Genomic DNA, 7,245 nt, shown 5'->3' with positions numbered 1-7,245 from the left:
AAAAAATATATCTTAAAAAAAAAAAAGAGTTGGCTGAAACAAAGAATTTATCATGTATGGAATATAGGAGCTTTTGTATGATTGCCTCTTTAAATGTAGAAGACATTCAAAAGAGAAACCTGCGTACATTTTGATATTAAGAAATGACCAAGGATTCTTCCACTCCTGAAACGAGTTGATTTGCGGATAACTAAAAAATTCTTAAGCTAAAGGGCATTTTAATTTTTTTCCAACCCTTTCAATAGATGTGATCACCAAGATGCAGAAAAAAAGAAAGAAGGCACCACGGGGATTGCCATCCGGGTGGAGAACGTGGTACAGGCATGGTGGAGGACGTAGAGTGTTGAGAGGGACTTTTCTAGCTGGTCATGATAAGACGTGCATAGTGAGAACGTTAAATAGCAAAACTTAGAGGTGCCCCCACAGCCAACCCCCTGGTGGTTCCACCACCTTCCTGGGCTTCCTTGCCGACTTCAGCCCCATCCCCCCATCCCATCACTTCCTCTCTCCCGCTTTAGCTTCTTGCTTTCCCACCTGTCTTAGTCCATTTGGGCTGCTATAATAGATACCATAGCCTAGGTGGTTTAAAAAGTAAACTTGTTATTTCTTTTTTTTTTTTTAAAGATTTTATTTATTTATTTGAGAGAGAGAGAACATGAGGGAGTAGGGTCAGAGGGAGAAGCAGACCCCCCGCCGAGCGGGGAGCCCGATGCGGGACTCGATCCCAGGACTCCAGGATCATGACCTGAGCCGAAGGCAGTTGCTTGACCAACTGAGCCACCCAGGCACCCTTGTTATTTTTTGCGTTCTGGAGACTGGGAAGTCCGAGATCAAGGCAGCAGCAGGTTCCGTGTCCAGTGAGTGCCTGCTTTCTAGTTTGTAGACGCCATCCGCCGTTGGTGTTCTCACATGGCGGAACAAAGCTCTGTCAGGTGATCTCTCTGGGATATGTTTTATTAAGGGCATTAATACCTCATGAGGATTCCATCCTCGTGAGGACCAATCCCTCATGAGGACCTACTTGCCTTCCCAAAACAACACCTCCAAACACTGTCACATTGGGGATGAGGTGTCCAAACTCGAATTCAAGGAAGTCACAAACATTCAGTCTATAGCACCACCCATGCTACTTTGCATTATCCACTCAACTGAAATGTTCTGGCTTCCCTAAATCACAGAAAAGAGGGTCACCTCAAGCAGTTTCTTAAGTACAGCCCCGCAAACACCTTAGAGGCCAGGAACACCAAGGAAAACAGTGGAAATGAACAAAGACTCCATAAACTACCCTGCCACACCAGTCAGGAAACAGCTCCTTCTAGCCTGCTGGACTGAGATTTCCCTGGTGGCAGCATGGCGGGGTGGGGGTGGGGGGGGCTCTTGGCTGTAGGCCAGTGAGATCTAGCTCACCAAGACTGGAGGATTCCGGCCATTGGTACCACTCATTTAGCTTTGGGATCACATGTTGCCTTGTGGTGATTCTGATATTATTGTCTTCTATCTCCATTTAGTTCTCAATTCTCATTTCCCTTGTTGCAGTTATATATCCTGCCTTGCCAACAACACTCTAGTTCTTATAAGAGCAGGGACCTGGATTTATATCTCTATGACCCATGGAACTCAACAGGTGCTTGATAAATACCCATCAAATTAAATCATGACCTTTAAACTTTAAACAAGCCCCCTCCTTTCCAAAGTAAGATCCTAATTATTTCAGTCTTTCTTCTCCGATAGGTGATTCCTCCAACCCTGAATATTTATAGTTACTCATCTCCAAGTAATCTTCCTTATGTGCAAAGAAAGATATTTCAGCTATGGAAGAGTCATGTTTTTAGAGAAGCAGATATTTAATTTTTTATGAAATACTTTGTATCTCATTTCCAATACTCGGCTGATGAAACAGCATTTTCTTGGCTACCTAAGGTGAGACAATGCCTTCAGGGATCAGCCTCTAAGAATGTGCTTCTCAAATGCGGTCCACAAACTCTGGTGGCCCTGAGATCTTCTCAGAGGGCCAGCAAAGTAAAAACGAATTCCATGATAATACTGAGAGATTGTTTGCCTTTGTTAGTGCTGGATGAACATCAATGGTGCAAAAGCGACAGCGGGTAAAATTTCGGGCACCTTGCTGGAGTGCTGGGTGTCTTCTTCAGCACCATGCCCCGGCAGTTTAAAAAAAAAAAAAAAAAGGCATTTTCATTTAAGAATGTGCTTCATGATGTAGTAAAAATTATTAACTTTATTAAGTTTTGACCCTTGGGAACATATGTTTTTAATATCCTGTGTGACAAAGTGAGAGCTACCTAAATAACTTCCACATTATAAATATGAAGGTTGTCTCAAGGAGAAAAGCACTCATGCAATTGAATTATGAGCTACGCTCACTTTCTATATGGAACACGTTACTTGAAAGAATGCCTGACAGAAAATGGCCTTAGTTTCTGACATATTTTCTCCGAAATGAAGGAAGTGAGCCCATCCCTTCAAAGAAATAAAACTGACAGTATTTGTTGCCAATGATAAAATTTGCAATTTCAAACAAAAATTACAATTTCAGAAAACCTGTATCCCTCACTGCCAACTGGACAGCTTCTCTCAATGCCTAAAGACTTTGATAAGTTCCATGGTGATATTAACAAGAGCATTGTTTTATATTGTAGAATGAAACATCAACATTTGGAAGATCCAGAGAATTCAGACAATAATTTCTGAATGAATAATTCACTATGTTACACAAATTATGCATTGGTTTAAATTTTTTAAAAAATCAAAGTGCAAGGTAAATCAATGGATTTTAGTATAACAGAACATGAAAAGATAATACGGTTTCAGATTCCACAATACAACTAACCTCAAAGAAACCACCACTGGGTGAGTTTTAGTGTAGTATTAAAGAAGAATATCCACAGTTATCTTAAAAAGGCTATGGAAATATATTCCTTTTCCAACTATTTATCTGTGTGAGGCCAGATTTTCTTCATCTACTTCAGTTAAAATGGTATTACAAGAGCTTAAATGCAGAAGCAACTAATTATCCACTCTTTTCTCCTAAATCATACGTTAAAGAGATTTGCAAAAATATAAACACAATTCCATTCTTCTCACTAATCTTTTAATTTATAAAATATAGTTACTTAAAACTGTCTTATTTATAATAACATGTAATGGGCTTATTGTAATTTTAAAATGAACTAATAAATAGCTTTTTGGAGTCTTCAATAAATTTTAATTTTGGGGTCTTGGGACCAAAAGGTTTGAGAACTGCTGGTCTAGGATAACTCAACCTGTAGGTTTTCTTTGATCATAACTTACTAGCATAACTAACAGGGAGGTACATCTTTAAAGTATAAACTGGATTATTTTTTAACTGTGTGTCTTATCTGACCCTTGCCTACACTGAGGCTCCTGGTTGGTGTTTATGGTGATGTTTATGGTGCTCACATGGCATGATTGAAGAACATCTGTATTTCACTTCTCAGAGGAACTTAGTGCTATTTGCAAATTTGGAAGTTTTTCCTTTCCAGGTCATTCATAAAGATGTTGAGTAGGAGTAACCATTCAGCTTTATGTTTCCTGTCTCAAAGACAACTATCTGCCCTTGACTAACCATTGCCCTCAGTTTCACAAGATTTCAACAATTGGACTGACTGTGGTGTAGGGCTGATAATAGTCAATATTGACCACATCCATATGTTTCCTTCTCTATAGATGTATATAACCCCTGGAGGATTCCTGGGGCATTTTTCAGGCATGATTTCTCTTTACAGAACAATTTCCCCAAATAGTTCATGCTTGATTCAGTATTCCTTGATCTTGCAGCTTGAGTGACTTATTCCATAGAGTCCTAGGCACTCAGAGATGGTTCATATTAAAATGGCATTCCCTGTTCTATGCGATCCTTGAATTTCTGCCTAATTTCTGATATGAATTTGATCTGACAGAAGTTATATGCTTTCCTGTTTCTGTCATTTGTGGAATGTTTCCCTTCTCCCATGAAACCCTTTTACCACCAGTGATTTCATTTACTGCTCTAGTGAACAACATACGATTTTTCCTCCAACATCTAATTTGCAAAATTGGTGACATTCCTTTCTCAAGAAGGTATTTTTAAAGTCTTTGCATTATTTTTTTAATGAACTACAGGTATTTATTTCAATGCAGCAATTTAGTTTTATTTCCTTTTTAAAATTAAGCGTCTTGATGGATTTTTTTCTTACTTTTCCTCTCCCTCCAGATTCTGAATTCAATCATGTTGTCACTGTTATGTAACAGTTCACCCACAGCTACTTTGTGTAGCTGTTCCTGACCACCACTCAGGACAAAATACAATATATTTCTTTCCTTGTGGATTTAAAGGCTAACTTTTTAAAGAAATAATTTGTATTGTCTCAGACTCTTTATTTCTATATCTGGTCCCGGCTCAAAGTACTGCTACAATTTGTATAAATTGTTCTTGGTGAGGAGGGGGGTAAGTCTGTGGCTATTATCATTTGGTCTAATTTTGTAGCTTCCCTTCTTACTACAAAATGTCAGCTCAGGCTCATCATTCAATTCAATAAACATGTGTCAAGCACACAATAAAATAAGCACCTTGGGCATACAAATATAAAAGACAATATAAAATACTAGACACACCATGGTTTCTGAGCTCCCAGGAGTCCAGTCTAATGGGGGAGACAGAGGCTGACATGAGTAATTCCAACTGATACCAACAAAGTGCTTTGGGAGGGCAGTAGGAGTTCCTATTACCCTAGCTGCATTATTGAAGGCAACTGTGCCTTAAGGTTCTCCATCACCCTCATTGTGTAGCCTTTGTATCCCTGAGCTACACCAGTCTCGGCCTCTAGGAGGCTTGGGTAATAAGTGAAAGGGTACCTCAAGGGGTCATATCTGACACCCTGTACTTCCCAGTGTATGCCTTTCTGGTGGGATCTTCAACTGTGGTCATTCTGCACTGCTTCTTCTAACGCGTGCCTGGAACCCCACTCCACCCCAACACTGTGGGCATGCCTTTGGTGCCGGACTCTACTGCCCTTATTGCCATTGCTGAAGAAGTTCTAGAAGCTGGGACAATATTTTTACCCAGTCTTTGAGGTCTCAGAAAGGCTGATTACAGATATTTTTTAGCTTTTAGGATGGCCTGTCTGTCTTGCTTGGTCCCCTCAGGGGGATTTGGTGAAAACTCTGCAAAGTGGGGATGAAGGTAGGAGACATGACTTCAGGTCGCACCATCCACGTACTGAGCACTCATACATATATATTTTTTCTCCTCACAGTAAATACTTCACCTTCCTGGGGGCATACTGATCCCAGAGGTTGGGAAGCTCTTTATCTCTTCTCTGTTGAGCTATATGACCCACATATCCTAAAATCTGATTGTCACCTTCAAAGTCCCTTCACCATTTATCCCAGGAATAGAGTCCTCCATGCAAATGGGGGTCCTGATGGACTGCCTGGCTATCCCAGCATTTCTGAGGTGAGCATTCAGATTAGCTCCCCCCATACCTCGGCCAATCCTCAATCCTCTTGCTAGTGCTTTTCTAGCAAGACTTTTTAATTATCAAAGTAATACATGTTCTTTTTCAAAAATTAAAATGGTACACAAAATATATATAAAGTAAAAAAGGTCCCCATTGTACCCTTCCACTAATCTCACTTCTCAGAGATAGTTATCATTTCAAATTTGGTATCTTTTCTATTTTCACACACACACACACACACAAACATGCACACTTTACTGTTCACATATAGATTTTTAACAAAATAATATTATGCCATGCATATTATTTTAAAACTGAATTTTTACCAACAATAATGTATTACTGTCTTACCACATCGATTCATATAATTCTATGTTTTTCTTTTTGTGGTATTCATGGTATTCCATAATATGAATATATCATAACTTATATAATCATTTATACCTATGTGTATTAATATTGTTTCCAATGTTTTGTTTTTTCAAATAATACCACAACTAACACCTTGTATGACCAATTGTATATATGCACATTTTTTATAGATAATGCCAAAATAATAAGATTTTTAAATTCTTACCGATCATGCTGCTCCTCACACAGATGTTTCACCCTCTTTTATATGTCAACCCCGTCCTTCATCAAGAATTTTTTGTAACCTGGTAATTCTCTGTCCCTTTGTTTGCTGAAATCTTAACTACAGGGTTTCATTCTACCCCAATTCCTAGCATAATGCTTACCATATGATAAGTACCATATAAGCACTTGAAAGGAAGGAAGGAAAAAAGGAAGAAAGGACAAATGCTAAGCACTACAGTACATTTATTGTTTTATTGGCTGATACCTGCATATCTTTAATATGACTTTTCTGGCACTCTCCATGTCAGTAGCAGTTTAAAGAGGTCTTAGTTTAGGGATGCTTGGGTGGTTCAGTCAGTTAAGCGTCTGCCTTCAGCTCAGGTCATGATCCCAGGGTCAAGGGATGGAGCCCCTCATCTGGCTCCCTGCTCAGCGGGGAGCCTGCTTCTCCCTCTGCCTGCCACTCCTCCTGCTTGTGCTTTCTCTCTCTCTCTGTCAAATAAATAAATAAAATCTTAAAAAAAAAAAAAAAAAGAGGTCTTAGTTTAGTCTATTTGCCAGGCTATGGGTGATGAAAAGTGATTGTAGGAAATTCTTGGTCCTTGGCCTAAAAAGTCCTAAAACGATCTCAGAATTAGGGAAGACTCAAGATGTGGTAGATTATTTGTTAAAAGGGCCACCATACTGTCGGTTGTCTTTTGGATTTGTTGACTGTTTCTTTTGCTGTGCAAAAGCTTTTTATCTTGGTGAAGTCCCAATAGCTCATTTTTGCCCTTGCTTCCCTTGCCTTTGGCGATGTTTCTGGGAAGAAGTTGCTTCGGCTGAGGTCAAAGAGGTTGCTGCCTGTGTTCTCCTTTAGGATTTTGATGGACTCCTGTCTCACATTTAGATCTTTCATTCATTTTGAGTCTATTTTTGTGTGTGGTATAAGGAAATGGTCCAGTTTCATTCCTCTGCATGTGGCTGTCCAATTTTCCCAACACCATTTGTTGAAGAGACTGTCTTTGTTCCATTGGACATTGTTTCCTGCTTTGTCAAAGATTAGTTGACCATAGAGTTGAGGGTCCATTTCTGGGCTCTCTGTTCTGTTCCATTGATCTGTGTGTCTGTTTTTGTGCCAGTACCATACTGTCTTGATGATGACAGCTTTGTAATAGAGCTGGAAGTCCGGAATTGTGATGCCACCAGCTTT

The sequence above is a fragment of the Leptonychotes weddellii genome, chromosome 6 (assembly GCF_054177405.1).
Source record: "Leptonychotes weddellii isolate Sample4059 chromosome 6, ASM5417740v2, whole genome shotgun sequence".
NCBI lineage: Eukaryota > Metazoa > Chordata > Mammalia > Carnivora > Phocidae > Leptonychotes > Leptonychotes weddellii.
The sequence above is the reverse complement of the archived record's forward strand: the minus strand, read 5'-3'. Positions refer to the sequence as shown.